Source organism: Pipistrellus hanaki (assembly GCF_964339955.1).
Source record: "Pipistrellus hanaki genome assembly, chromosome: 12".
Lineage (NCBI taxonomy): Eukaryota > Metazoa > Chordata > Mammalia > Chiroptera > Vespertilionidae > Pipistrellus > Pipistrellus hanaki.
Window position 1 is genome coordinate 14,160,527 of NC_140514.1, and position 16,345 is coordinate 14,176,871.

Genomic DNA, 16,345 nt, shown 5'->3' on the forward strand with positions numbered 1-16,345 from the left:
ATCCAATGATTCACTTCATATTAAACATCTCCTAGATGTAAGGCACTACACACTAATTGCTTCAGGATTTTTAAAACTACTCGATGTGTGTGTGTGTGTGTGTGTGTGTGTGTGTGTGTGTGTGGTGGGGGCGGGGTGGGGGGGTGGAGGGGGCACGTAATTGAATAGAGGCAGTCCAGGTAATGTTCGCAAGTCCTGGTCCCGGATCTTTGTTAAGGTTCACAGAAAGCCAGAGATTGATCTCATGTGCAAAAGAAGGCTAACAATAGCCAAGGCATTGCTGATCCAACTGAACACTCACTCCTGTGCCCAAATGCAAAGCTCACTGCGCAACAGACCAGGAGCTGAGTTTTGCGTGAATAAGAACAGGAAGTATGGCTATGTGTGCATCCTTGTGAACAAATAACTATCCTGTTCCTCTGATAGGCTTTCCCAAGAGAAAGAAACCCTCCTTAAAAAAGAAAAACACACACATAAACAGGAGATGCATTTTGTACACCACCACCATTTGGCTAACAGATGTTGGCATCTGCCCTCAGCTCTCATAAACAACTCTATGTTTTTGTGTAGCATCTTCTATCCAAGAGTAACATGAAAGCCGTGTGGCTGGTCTGACAGTGCGTCTGCAGACTGAGTAAGAATTATAACGGAGCGAACACCTGTCAGGCTTGTTTGGATGCTGTCGCAGTGATTGGCTCCGCGATATGGTGGCTGCTGGGTGGAGAAATGTTCAGTCTTTTCTAAAGCAAATCCAAGCACTGTCATTTGTCACAATGTGCTATTGCTTGCTTAATTCATGCCTTATTGTTATATGACCTTCACTCATATTGAGGCAAGCAGAATAGTTTGTGAATTTTTCTGATTCCCAGGGATGTTTTAGATTAGTGGGAACCATAAACAACGAAAAAACAACAATAAAAACAACACTCACTCGTGGATCCAAGAGAACCAGGACCTAGTTCCTACCTTATCAGTGACAATCTCCCCAGGCTAAGGCAGTCACATACCTCCTCTGGAGTTCAGAGTCCTCGCCTATAAAGTTGGGAGAGTTGGACTAGATTTGTGTTTCCTGATCTTCTCAGGAGTGAGGGACGTTTTAACACATCAAAGCCTCTCTTAGACTAATCAAATGACACCAATTGTATTTTAAGAATCTGTGCAGTTAGAAAACATAATGATAAAAAGATACTTTGATACAGTTACCACTCGAAATAAAATTCCAATTTCTTAATCACAGCAGAGTCTGCACACAATGTTTAAAGTAACAGTATGCAGATGTTGGGCATTATTTATTTAGTCTGAAAACAACATTGGTTTACATAGGAATTTGCTGTCTTTGCAGTAACTCCATAGCAGATCTTTCCAACCCAACACTGTCTTCTGTGTAAAAGCTGGGAACCCTGAACAATACAGACGCTCCGCATCCTTTCTGACATGACCCTTCCATAGTTCTAGTCCTACCACACCGTTTCCTAGGCCATGTTACTCTGAACATGGTCATTAGCTTGGACACTGCCAGCCATCCCACGCATTCCATCTCACAGCACCGAAAAGCATAGAGAGAGAGATTCTGGGAGAGCAACTTCTTAGAATCTGAGACAGCATCTAGGGACACCCACACTTAGCTTCATCCAGAAAACCTGTGGCTTTGGGTAAAACAAAAAAACTGAATCGAGGGGAGAGGAAGCTGCTACACACCCCTATGCAGGTTTGCAATAGCTTTCTATAAGAGTTCAGAAGAGGTTCTTAGGTTCCCAGAATCACTGAATAGTTTGAGGCCCTAAAATAATGAGGCTAAAAGGAAATGCCCAGATCTACTTCACAGTCCTTGGGAATTTCATTATTAGCATCAGTTTATCTAATAGTTACTGTCCTTATATGCACATTTATTGCTTAGGTAAGCACTATGTAGTGGTAAATTCAGTATATTGTAGCCATTTTAATGACCTAATTTCTCAAAAACGACATGAGACAAAACTGCACCAACTACAAATCCTGATCTTTGCCTTGGGTAAACTTCTACTACTCAACTTCTGTTACTATAATTCAAAGTTCTTTAGATGGCTACAAGGTCCTCCTACATATCAGTGACAATTCTTTGGAAGTACTTTCCTAATCCCACCCACCAAACCACCAACCAACCAATAGATAATTACACAAACAACTCAAATTAAAAAATGATTCAAAGACGTTAACAGACATCTCACCAAAGAAGATATACAGAAAGCAAGCTTACGAAAGACGTTCCACGTCATATGTCATCAGAGAAAGGGATACCACTACAAACCTATTAGAATGCCCCAAATCTAGAAAACTGACAGTACCAAATGCTGATGAAAATGTGGATCAGTAAGAACTCCCATTCGCTGCGATGCAAAATGGTACAGACACTTTGGAATTCAGTTTGGTGCTTTCTTCTAGAGCTGAACACTGTTACCTTACATCCCAGCAATTGTGCTTCTTAGTATTTACCCAAGAGGGCTGAACATTTATGCCCACATAAAAACCTGCACACACATGTTTATAGCAGCTTTATTCGTAATTGCAAAACTTGGAAACAGCCAAGATGTCCTTCATTAGGTAGATGGATAAAAACTGGTATATCCAGACAATGGACTATTATTCAGTGCTAAAAAGAAATGACCTATCGTGCCATGAAAAGACATAAAAGCATATTACCTTAACTAACCCTAAATGCACATATTACAATGCATTACCTTAAGTGCATACTACTAAGTGAACAGATACTTAATATCAAGAGAACTCAATGCCATATATTCATGCCTTTGTCCCCAAATTATAACATACATACGTCACCCCCAAATTGTTAGAAATGACCTTAAAAAAACAAAAATCAAAAGGAAACAAATATCTTTCTAAGTAGTTATCTCATGAACTATCTTGGGTAAAATATTTAATAATATTTACCATCAAAAAGTTATTACTTTTATGCAATCTAAATCTCTCCTGCTACAAATTTGCCTCTTTTTCTGTAACTGACCTCTGTTGATTACTCATCTTCACATCTCCAGTAATTTTTATGTAATTCTCCTTATCTAAGTGAATTAAAAAATAATAAGGCACCAAACAAAGTAAATCTTGAAATTAGGACTTCTCTAGATCAGGCCAAACCAATTTAATAAAGTGTAACATGATAGCCTGGCTCTTTAATCAGAAGGGATTCCTGGAACAGAAGAAAGTCCTCCAGTCTCAGGAAGAAAGGAAAGACGGAAAGTCTTGGCATGAAGACAAGTGTAGAGATGTAGCAGGGTCAACATATCATGCTCATGAGCCAAATCCAACTTGCTGCCTGCTTTTGTAAAGTTTCCCTGGACACAGCCATGTTTATTAGTTTATGTACTGCCTATGGTTGCTGTTCCATTCTACTGGCAGAGATGAATACTTGGCCCACGAAACATAAACTATTTACTATATGGCCCTTTACAGAAAAAGTCTGCTGACCCCTGTCTTAGACATCCATCTTTACCCTGGACTAATTCATGTTGGAGCTCTGGGGTTCAAATTGGGTCTTCTCCTTTCCATCTGACTCTTGTTTGCTTGCTCATCTAGTTTTAAGACTTTCAAAGCCACATATCCACCAACAACTCCTAAACATGTATCTCCAGGCCAGACCTCTCCCCTGAGCTCCAGATTCACATATCCAACTGTCTAGCGCCGTGGTCGGCAAACTGCGGCTCGTGAGCCACATGCGGCTCTTTGGCCCGTTGAGTGTGGCTTTTCCACAAAATACCACTGCCTGGGCAAGTCTATTTTGAAGAAGTGGAGTTAGAAGAAGTTTAAGTTTAAAAAATTTGGCTCTCAAAAGAAATTTCATTCATTGTACTGTTGATATTTGGCTCTGTTGACTAAAGAATTTGCCGACCACTGGGGTCTAGTGGACCTATCCAGTGGGAGAGCTAATAAACAATTCAAGTTTATTGAATTCAAAACCTAATTCCTGATCCCCGCCCTCTCCCTTTGTTACCCAGTTTTTTGTTTTGTTGTGTGTGTTTTTTTTCTTTTCAGTAGAAGACAACTCCATTCTTCTAGTTGAACCAATAAAAACCTGCCAAACAAAAACCCTGGAATTACCCTAAATCCACTCACTCCACATCTATCTATCAGCAAATCCTCAATATAATCAGAAACTTCCACTCATCACTTCTATTGCCATCACTCTACTCAAAGCGCCCATCACCCCTCACCTGGATTCTTACAGGAGCCTCTTATCTGGTTTCTACCTTTGTCCCTTTCATCTATTGGCATGTCATTTGTCAGAGTGACCTTGTTAATATCATTCATCTTCCCCACTGCCATCCTCCCCTCCCACTCTGCTCCCGCCACAATGGGATCCTTGATCATGCTCAGTGAGTTCCCACCCTAGGCCATGTGCTTGCTGATTCTTCTCCCTGGAGCACTCCACCTCCAGAGGTTGCATGGCTCACTCTTGTTCTGCTCAAATGTCACTTTCTCAATGAGGCTTTTCCATGACCACTTGCTCCAAAATAACAATTTCATCTTGCACCCCACCACATTCACATACCCTCGTCCTTCTTCCCTGCTTTATTTTTCTCCACTTTACTTATTTATTTTGTTGTCTGTCTCCAATAGTTAGAGTGTAATCTCCAAGAGGTCAGGAATTTTTATCTGTTCTCACTGCTGTATCCTCAGTGCCTAAACAGTGCCTGATACACAGTATGTGCCCAATAAACATTTGTTGAATGAATGAATGAATGAATGGATGCATAGGCCTTCCCAAGGTTTAGAACACTTATGGAAAACAACATTTCTGATTTTATTATGAAGATTAATGGGAAAATTACAACTCCTCAGTAAAAAGTGCTTCACAGACAAACTGGCTGGAAGGAAACATTCTACTCTTAAAGCAAGGGATCGTGTCCCTCAATAATTTGTTTGTCTTTCACTTGAATACCTATATACTAAAGGAGTTTATGGTTCATTTTTTTCTTTCTTTTCAGCCTCCTAATTCTCTTAACCTTTATAAATCCTATTTCTCAATCTTGTCTTCTTTTCTTTCTCCTGGATTACATCTAAGGCTTTCAACCCCAAAGGTCATGTGCCAACGTGTACCACTGAATGCTTTCAGCTGCTCTCACTGATTTCTTGGCAGTACATCACCAAACAATGCACTGAAAAGTCAAACAGAAATGACAATGTCACACCAACCTACAAACTACACCTGACTGAGCTAAAAGTCTAAAAACAGCAAGAGAAGATCAGGGACACTGTGGTCCTAGCATGAAGCCAGGCTGAACACCTTAAAGCCACACTCAGCATGACCCAGAAGCCTTGCCCCCTGCTGGATCGTGGAGCTGTGCTGGGTCATTGCAGTTGCTATTAATGACTTCAAGTATACCCTGGTACTCTGCACACTAGCACATCCCAGAAAGCTAGCTTTAGAAATCCCCTCCTTAGCCCTCCCGGGGTCCTTTGGATTTAGGATCTGGCAGACATGTGGTCCTCATCTGAAGTCTTATGAGACCTAGAGCCTTGGACTGCATGGTGAGTTGTATGCACCAAAGGGGGAAAAGTAAATAGAGTCAATTATTTATATATCATGAATCAGTTTTTGCTCAATAAGGATCTTGCAAAAGTAAACAGTAACCTATACCAGGGCAACCTCCTCTAAGCTAATCCAAGCAAGAACTGAATGTTTATATCCCCCTCAAATTCACATGTTGATGCTCTAATTCTCAATATAATGGTGGTATTTGGAGAAGGGACCTTTGGGAGATAATTAGGGTGAGATGAAGTCATGAAGGCAAGGCCCTGATCCAATGGAGTTAGTGCCTTTATAGGAAGAGACATGGACAGATTGCTCTCTCTGACATGTGAGAGGCATCTTGCAAGCCTGAAAGAGAGCCTCACCAGAAACTGACCAGGCTGGATACCTTGAACTTGGATGGCTCAGCCTCCAGAACTGTGAGAAATAACAGTTGGATATTTCTGTTGGTTAAGCCACTCATTCTATGGTATTTTGTTAATTCTCACTCAAGAATATTTTTTCTATTCTTTTTTTTTTTTTTTTTTTTTTGAGAAAGAGAGAAACATCAATGTGAGATGCACACTGATTGGTTGCCTTCACACACACCCCAACAGGAATGAACCTGCAACCCAGCTATGTGCCCTTGACCAGGAATCAAATGCACCACCTTTTGGTGCAGGGCCAATGCTCTAACCATTGAACAACACTTGCCAGAGCTCTATGATATTTTGTATATCCATCCCTACACACACACACACACACACACACACACACACACACACACTGCTCTGAGCGCAGCCACATCTTGCAGAGACAAGGTTTTCTTTTCCTTTGCAGGGAAGTATAACTTGGTAGAAAAAGCAGTTCCAGGATGTCCTGGGGGGAAAGACAGGGCAGGCAGAGTCCCACGGCCCTGGACTTCTGGTACAGTCGCTTTCCAATATTCTTTTTGTCCAAAGGAGCAACTGAAACTGAGTATAAAACACAGCTGCATTTTCCCTGCTTTGTAACCATTTGGAGGAGATCCTTCAAACTCTTATAAGAGCCTCTTGTCTTTTTAATGAGAAAAATTAACACAATATCAAATAACTAGAAATAGGGAGAACAAACCCACATATATTATCAAAGCTGTTCTCTAGAGCCCTGAACAAATGCACTCATCTGACCACGCTAAGTGCCAGGAAAAAGGAATGGTCAATTCTCTTAAGGAGAGTATGCTGGGCAATATCAACACACACACACCTCAAGGCAAAACAAAATAAGCCACAGAGCAGTAGGTAATCCTTAGCATGATCACATTTCCTGAGTCCTCTGACTTCTCAGTTCCCTTTTGATCACATCCTTGAACTAAACTTTGAGAAGCATATACCACATTAACAAAGTCCTTTGTTCTACAAATATACATATAAAGAAATCAGTAATCATTGTTTCTAAGCTAACTGGAGAAGAAAATAAAATTAATTTTAAAATTTGAAGAAAATAAAGTCTTAATTTATGACCTTTGACACACATCTGTTAAAAATCACTAAACATTCCAGGAGCTACTCATACCCTGGAAAGCCAGCTCTGGTGTTGACTCACATGGAGTTGTGAGGCACCCTGAGCAAGGGGGTAAATGAAATTCTCAACCACAATCACCCAATTAAAAATGTGCATAGGGCACCACTAGACATAGAAAGCAATTAGAATACAGTGAGATTTCCCTCCTTCTTTCTCATCTTCAGTTATTATTCGTAAGAAAAACAACAACACTAACTGTTAAAAAAAAAAAAAAAAAAAAAAAAAGTTTTTCTCATGCCAAGACCTATTGGACACAAAGCATGAATGGTCAGCCTCACCTCTCCCCTCCCTAGCCAGAAGGCACCCCCAACCATCAAATGAATGATTCTCTCCCCCTAACAACCTTGTAAATGCACTGGATGACCAACCACCTCCAGCAGTAAAGAACTAACCATTTCTGAAGGCAAATCAAATGAGGCAAATAAGGTAATATAAGGGAAAAGCTTTGAAACGGTCAAGTACTACAGAAATATGAGAATCCTACCAGCATCTCTAGTCGTTTAACAGATGTGTCTGCTATAACAGTCCTCCTCAGCATATGTACAAAGATAGTCATTGTTAGTTATAGTAGCAAAAGACTGAAAAGAACCCTTATATGTCATTCAATGAGGATCTGGTTAAATAAATTACCTTACAATCATTCAGTGGACCTATCTGGCTTAATATGGAACAATCTCCACAATACACTTTTAAGGTAAGAAAAAAAGAAGTCTGCAGCATACTCTATATATGGTATGATGCCATAAAAGTGACAGAAAGGATACATTTGTATACACTTGCACATTTGTGAAAGACACACAGACTTGTAACTAGCTATCTTTGGGGACAGGAACTGGAAGTCTAGGGATTCTGGGGTTGTAGGAAATGTACTTCGCATTGTATATTCTTTTATGTAATTTTCTTTACTTTAAATTTTTATATCTTTTTATGGATATACTGTTTAATTTTTCTTCAATAATGTTTTAAAATGTGAGGGAGATGGAAAAATGCTCACAGTCACTAATCATCAGAGAAATGCAAATTAAAAACACAATGAGATATCACGTCATTTCTGTCAGAATGGCTATCACCAATAAATCAACAAACAAGTGCTGGCAAGGATGTGGAGAAAACGGAATGCTAGTACGCTGCTGGTAGAATGCAGACTGATGCAGCCACTATGGAAAACAGTATAAAGGTTCCTCAAAAAATTAAAAATGGAACTGCGGTTTGAACCAGTGATCCCACTTCTGGGAATATATCCTAAAAACCCTGAAATACCAAACAGAAAGAATCTATGCACCCCTGTGTTCACGGCAGTGTTATTTACAATAGCAATGATCTAAAAATAACTTAAAACTGTGACAATATCAATCAACTGTATAGATGAAGCTATTTTAGCTATTTTAGGAAGGAATATTTCTTATATTTTAATTGTTCCATATTTTCATTATTAAAATCTAATTTAATTACTTTAATGACAATTGGTGGGTGGAGTTAATATCCCTAGCTTTTTAAACACACTACTTGTGATACTTTGGGTATAAGAGAAGTCAAAATATTGGCTGTATTGTTTAAAGTATTCAAACAACATTTTTCTGAATAGAAAGTAGTGCATGTTCATTGTAGAACACTTGAAAAATAGAGAAAAGCACAGAAGAAAATTAAAACAATTCATTATCCCACCACACCAGAGAATACCACTATTAATTCTGATGTATAGTCTTCCTTTTTTATTTTCAATGCATTGGAGTATATTTATTTTATATAACTGGAATCAAACTGAACACATATTGTTTAAAAAGTCTACTTTAATAAATCGTCACCCCTACTTATCTTCTGTTTTATAACTTTTCTGCTTAAGATTATAAAATATACATTACTTGGAATATTTCATAGATACATTTTTAATTTCAAATTTTTTGTTCCAGTCCCTCTGATAAATGTTAACTGAAAAAAATTAATTACCCAAAATTCACAGTGAAATAAGATAAATTTAAATCATTTATACTTCTGAAGTTATTAAAGCTTAACACTGAACTAAGACTTTTGGAATGCCTTGTATTATACATATATTTCCATGGCATTACTTATTTTTTAAAATGGCCAATGGGACTCTGTTATACTGATATGTCATAATATACTAATCTAACCCCTTATTACTGGATATATGGATTGTTTCTTTGAAGAGGTCATGGATAATATATTTATAGGTAAATAAATGCTTGTAAACTATTATACAAAGGCCCCATCCAGGTTAGAATTATATCAATATTTTGAAATCCTGAAAAAATAGCATTTACCTTAAAAAAAAATGTTTAACAAATATCATCAAGTTATCTTCCAGAATGGATAATAAGCAATAATGTTATCCATACTGGGCTTACTTACATTAAAATAAAAATGTCTTTTAAAATGTAAGCGGTTCTCCCGCTCTTAACCAAAGACACCTACCTCTAACAATAATTAAAGTAACATGTTTCAGGCTTACTTTGTTAGCACAGCTTGAAATAAAATTCCAATATATGGCTATAGGGCTCTTAAAAACTGACCCAAAATCCTTACTGGCAGGCAAAGTTTTAAATACAATTAGCCAGGTCTTCAATTTGAGTAGTAAGATAAGCAGCCCACATATTGGAGCCAAGCTAAATTTTTCATCCATTTTCTCAGAAGCCCACCACACCATGTATTATAGAAGTATAAAAGAGGCCATTAGTGTCAAACCAATAAATGACTGAGCAATAAGACTGAACTCATACCTACAGTGTTGCTGTATTTCTGAAAGTTTGGTTGAATTTATTGATTTGGGGAGCAAAAGGGAAAGCAACTATCCTGGACCACAGGGGAAGTTACAGATCTGGGCCTGGACAGTACACAAAGAAAAAGGAAGTGAGGATGCTAATCCATTTAAGACACAAGTTTCAGAGATTAGAAAATTGTTCAGAACTAAGCTTCTTGTCATAAATATGGTAACTTTCAACAGTGCATTGAATGAAATAGGTAATAATGACCTTGGACCATAACCCATTTGATTTTTGCATGATCCTAACTTTCAAAACCACAAAAGGGAGAATTTGGAATAAATAAAGGGAAAATATTCATAGCCACTAGGCGTGACCATTGCCCATACAAAGCAGATTGATAAACTGCTATGATACCACACCAAGCCACATTCAGTTCCAGGAGTAGCAGCCTGTGGCTTATAAAAGTACCAAATGCACTGATTATAGCACAGGATCTTAGGAGGAATGGCCACCCAAAGAAATATCAGATTCTGGCGAAATTATTTAATTTGGTATAAAGGATACAACTTTTATACCAGCCAAATATAGAAAGGATATATGTTATCTCTCCTACACAGGTAACCCTGGCCCTTTATGATAAAACTAGAGGACCAGTGCATGAAATTTGTGCACTGAAAGCGTGTCCCTCAGCCAGCCTGCACCCTCTCCAATCTGGGACACCTAAGGGGATATCCAACTGCCGATTTAGACCTGATCCTGCATGGATTGGACCTAAATCAGCAGTTGGACATCCCTCTTACAACCTGAGACTGCTGGCTCCTAACCACTAGCCTGCCTTCCAGGTTGCCCCTAACCACTTCTGCCTGCCAGCCTGATCACCCCTAACTGCTCCTCTGCCAGCCTGATCACCCACAAATGCCCTCCCCTGCCAGCCTGATCTCACCCCTAACTGTCCACTCCTCCCAGCCTGATCTCACCCCTAACTGCCCAGCCTGATCTTGCCCCCAATTGCCCTCCCCTGCTGGCCATCTTGTGGTGGCCATCTTGTGATGATGTGAGGGAGCGAAGGCCACCGAGGCTTTTAGTAGTATAGATGGCTCAGTGCTGGGCTGAACCTTCTTTCAAGGTACCTTCTGAGTCTAGTCCACAGAAACACCTTTTAGGTCAAAGTGGGTTCATTACTTTTGGTTCCATGAGGGCTTCTGTAAAAAAAAAAAAAAAACAAAAAAAAAACAAAAAAAAAACACAAAAAAAAAACAAAAAAAAAAAACCAAAAAAAAACCCTTGGATGGGGTCCAAGAAAGTCTTTCCAAATATTATTGAAAACCATCATTTATTCAGATAAATAGAAGAATTTGGTTCTGACATTTACTAGTTGTGTGGTCTTGGGAAAATTATTAACTTCTCTAAACCTCTGTTTCATCATCAGTAATGAAGAAGATATTAATGGCACCCACCTCATAGGTAGAAATGCAGATTAAGTAAGCCAGTTCAGGAAAAATACTTAGTATCTGAACATTATTATTATTTCCACTTTATAGGTTAACTACTTTGGAATATATAGAGTAACTGAATCTCAGGCAATAAAGTGTCAGCTCTCAAAGGGATTTAGCAAATTGCTTTAACACAGATTAAACTGAACTGTCATTAAGTATTGATTGCTTATAAATAAATGTATTCCTGAAGTCCTTAAAGATACTTGAAAATGTTCTCCTTTGTTAACCCACTTAAACATTCCCTTTGAAACTCTTTTTCTGGTTACTGACTAAAATAACAGAACTTTATTTCCTCACAGTTCTAGAGTCTTCACCACCCAAGTGTGTTTTAGGTAAGACACACTCGAGATTTTTAAATGTGGAATGCAGAATCACCTTTACCGGCTGCCATCTTACTTTTCCAGCTTCATTTCCTCAATCTCCCGTTTTTGCACCGAGATTCTGACCCCACTGAACCAATGGTCATTTTCTACACACTCCCGCTTCCTTGTCTCTGGATACACTGTTCTCTGTCTAGAATACCTTCAGGACAGGGACTCTGTGAAGTGATTTTGATGCTTGAGGCAGAGCCAGTTATACTCTTCCCACTCCTCAAATAACCTTGAATGTCCTACTATTATAGCAAGCATCACCCTGAACTGCAATGAACTGTTACATGTCTTTCCCCAACTATACTGGGAGTTCCTTGAAGGCAAAGACCATGTCTGGTTTTGCTCATTACTGATTCCTCTGCACCTGGCACAGACCTGGTACACAGTAGAAGCTAAAAAGTATATTTCTTGAATGAAGAAAATGAATAACAAATGAAAGTATAAACCAACTGCCAAAACCGGTTTGGCTCAATGGATAGAGCGTCGGCTTGGGGACTGAAAGGTCCCGGGTTCGATTCCGGTCAAGGGCATGTACTTTGGTTGCGGGCACATTCCCAGTAGGGGGTGTGCAAGAGGCAGCTGATCGATGACTCTCTCTCATGGATGTTTCTAACTCTCTCTCTCCCTTCCTCTCTGTACAAAATCAATAAAATATATATATTTTTTAAAAAGAAAGTATAAACAAACTAATGGATGAGAAAAGGGTTTAATTTCTCTTTTTAATGCAGGGCACAGGGTATGGTATTCACCAAACTTAGTATGTGCTTAGTAAGTGCCCGCTGAATAAAATACTAACTAAACCGCAGGAGAAAACCCCCAAAAGTGAAGGGGTCTGCAGTCATTTACTTTTGGAAAAGTTGTGGAGGCTGACCATCTTTGAGATAAAAAGAAAATGGATTTTAAAAAGTCTATAAACTGCAGGGAAGAAAAGCCAAGATACACGTGACAAGGCAATCTGAGCTCCGCTCTGCTCCAAGAACAAAGGGTTCCTGGGTAAGCTATGGAAGGGTCTGTTCCAGAAAGCAGCTGGGCAGGATTTCCTTGCACGAACAGTGCTTAATGTATGGAAAAAAAGGAAGGAGCAAAACAAAACAAGCAAAGGCAGCAAAAGGGAATAATTAGTATAAACGAGTTTTTTTAAGTGCATTGGACAAACCCCAAGAAGAAAAATGTTGTGGGATAAACATCTGTTCATTCGGGACAGGACAGAGCCCCTGACAGGCTCTGTGGCCTGTGTGTCCTCATGTGCCCGAGGCTTGTATTTGTGCTTCCACTGCCCGGCGGCCCAGACACTGGCCCAGAAAGAGGCCTATTCTAGGCCAGGACGCACTCCACAGTTGGGGCTGAGGGGGAGTAACTCACTCAGTTGTGTCTGACATGACAAAAACCACATCGAAGGGAAGAACAAATACCAACTGCAGGTACATGCAGAACGGCCTTGCTCTGTTTGCACAGGTTTCCAGCATTATATTTTACTGCTGTCATCAAAGTGACCAGCCCTTTCACAGTTAGAGGGATTAGCATCTGTTTTCCATTCCTAAGACCCTTGTTATCAAGAAACTCAGTACAATAAGTTAAGAGTTTATTCAATGTGCCCATTGCAATCAGACCCTGAGTCTAGTTCTGTTAAGGAGAGATCCCCATGGGAAAATTCTTCTCCAATCTCCGGTATCACCTGGTAGTTCTGCCTCCCCCACCAGGTAGAGGCAGTAGCTGTGGGATTAGAGATGAAGCTTGATGGGAACAATCTAGCCATTTTCAGTGGGCGGTTTCCAGGGGGCGGGTGGTCTTAATTCCCCTTCTCAAGACACTAGATCCTTTCACCTTAGAGTTCTGGTCCACGTGGTCCACTTTGAGCCCTCTGACCCGGGTCCATCAGCTCAGCGCATCTTACACAAGTTTCACTCCTTGGGGTATACTGAGTTAAGATTGAGACAGACTTTGCCTCACCCCTCATCTTTCTTTCTGGCTGTGGTCAAAACTTCTCTTGCTCTGCCATCCAATTTACTTCCCTTTTCTTTCTCGAAGGCCCAGAGATCTCAGTTTTTCATTATTCTCATGGCATTGCTGTCTAAACCTGGCATTTTATTAACCACCATGAAAGGTGACTGTCTCGTGCTTCCTCCCTGGACTTCCCTAGCTCCGTGGGATCTATACAAGGAGGTAAAGGCATGATAACCACAGCACCCTGATCATCAAAGTCATGTTTTTTCAGACATACATTTTCTGTGACCTGCCTCAAGTCCAGAAAAATGCCCCTGACTCCCAGACATATAGCTCTCTACATGTCTACACCAGAGGTCCCATTTAACACAATTATTTTGAGAGTGGCCAGTGTGGCTGGTCCACCTACTGAGTTGGCTGGAACAAGTACCGGCACTCAGAGCTTCACATTCAGAAGGTCACAGAGGAAGCAGGGTGGCTGCAAGCGGGAAGGCGTGTGGGGAAGAGCAAGGACCTCACCAGGGGAAATGCCATCGGCTGGCCCCAAAGCACAGTTCCAACGCCTTGCCTTGAGACACTCAACTCTATCTGTCCACATATTCACAATAAAAATTTTTATAAATGAAGATCTTTGGTACTACTTTTGATTTCCTACCGAACTGTGATTGAACAAACCATTTATTCGTATGGATTGAACGGTTACTTCAGTTTAATTTTATCTGAAGGGGAAAAAGAAGCTGACATCTAGCAGTTAAGCAAGTCTTTGTCACCAAAAGCCTGTGACACAAATCTCAATGATATTTCGTGGGAACATGTATAGCTTTTCTTCGTTTGTGGCTATAATTGCTGCTGGAGAAGCCCCAATGTGTAAAGGTTGATGCTTCTGAAAGTGCTGAAAGATGCTGGAACTGAAGCATGTACTGACAGCTATCAAAATGTCACCGATGCAGTGCCATACTCAGTCAAGATGCTTAAAAATTCAAATGTTCCACTAGCACTGTTCTAACCGTGGAAGGAAGAGGACTACCTGGCTGGTTGGTGGGGAAATGAAATGAGGCGACACGCGTAAAGGCGCTTCGAAGGAGCCTGGCCCGGAGCAGGAAGCTCCGATCACTGGGTGCTGCCTAAGTGTATGGCGTGTGCCAGGCACTACTCTCAGAGCTTTGCATCATCAACCCCACTAGTCCTCCCAACTAGCCTTAGGTCCAGTTCACAGGTGACAGCCTGACGCACAGAGAGGTTAAGGAACTTGTCCAGTATTACTCAGCTACTAAGTATTGGACCCAAGCACAGGTCTGCCTGATGCTGCGGTCTATACTTTACCTATCCTCCCAGTTCTCGCCTCTCACAGTGCCCTCCTGCAGAAAGTGGCATACATTTCAGGGGCCTTTTATCTTTGCTGCCCCGCTGTGAGTCTCGCACTCAGAGCCCAAAGAGGGCACTTTCTTCTCCTTGGCCTAAACACTTAGAGGAGGGAGCATAGAAAAAGCAAAAGTATATTTCAAATTTCTAAATCATTTCTGCTTAAATGATTGCAACTCCTAGTCACTTGATCATGAATTCAAAAGATTTCATTTGAAACCACTGGTATTCATTTTAGGAACCAGTGACTTTTCTGAAGAGAGGGTTGCAATAGCTAAAATTTAGACTGTTGCTAATTAAGGGTGCAGGAAACAGTACAGTCAAGTGAATTGTGTTTGAAATTGAAAGCAAACACTAAGACGTCCAAATATTTGGTCCTAGATCTATCAGTCCATTTCTGGCTTTAAATAAAATAATTAAAATTCCCATTCCTTAGTTTACTCCAATTGCAAAATGGAACCAGTGCCTCACTCAATGCACGAGTGGTTAAATGAGCTGCAGCTGTGCCAGCTTAGCATTGAGTAACTGCTGTGCAAGAGTCTGACCGCAAAAGAGCGAACTGGAGGGGGACCCGTGCCAATAAGGACACACCCGCTGTGTTCCCTTTCAGACTCCGAATGCAGGGCTCAGCACTGCTTCAGGGTAAGATCCGGGCAGGTTTGCCACAGAGCTCTGCCAACCCTTACTTCAACAGTGGAAGGCGAGTGTGGGTTCCAGAGTTCCAGAATAAAATGAGGAAGCACCTTTGAGATACTTTGGGAGATTGGACTAAATCAGAGACTCTGAAAACAGGGAGAATAAATCGGCCGATCTTTACCCAATCTTTATCAAATACCTGCTTTCCACTACTCCCAGCCCAACTCCTGTCCCCAAACTCTGCACTAGAAACCTGCTCGGTAGAGTGAACCCCTGGCTTCCTCCAGCTCCACCCTGGACCCCGGAGCCACTCCAAGAACCCTAGGGGTCACAGGGCAGTCCTGGGGGTGCTTGCCACTCAAAACAAGAATGTGCCAACCACTGTCCCACCCCCAAAAAGGGCAATGGTTAGACATGTGCTCTTTGCTCTGCAAGGGCATTTTTCAAATGCTTTATAAGCCACTTAAAAAGAAAACTGCCTACCCACAATTCCCTGACAATGTCTGGCTGGTTTAAATAATTCCTCAGCTATGAGCCTTTCCAAGGGGAATCTATTGGGAAGCTGGCTCTTCACGACTAGAAAACTTGGGATCATTGCAACTATAAACCACTTTTAATAAATCCAGTGTACCACACCTAATAGTTTTAAGTTTGCAGTAGTCTCCAGAAATTTGACTAAGTTACATTACATTAGAAAGGGGGGAGGAGGGAGCATGAGTTGTAGAAATCTGTCATGTACCAGATTCT

At 40.6% G+C, this 16,345-nt stretch overlaps 1 protein-coding gene across 3 annotated transcripts in view; it reads right to left on the reverse strand.

Moving 5' to 3' along the window:
• BABAM2 (BRISC and BRCA1 A complex member 2) overlaps positions 1-16,345 on the reverse strand; it is a 312,412-nt gene that overhangs the window by 117,257 nt on the left and 178,810 nt on the right. The window lies entirely within an intron of this gene.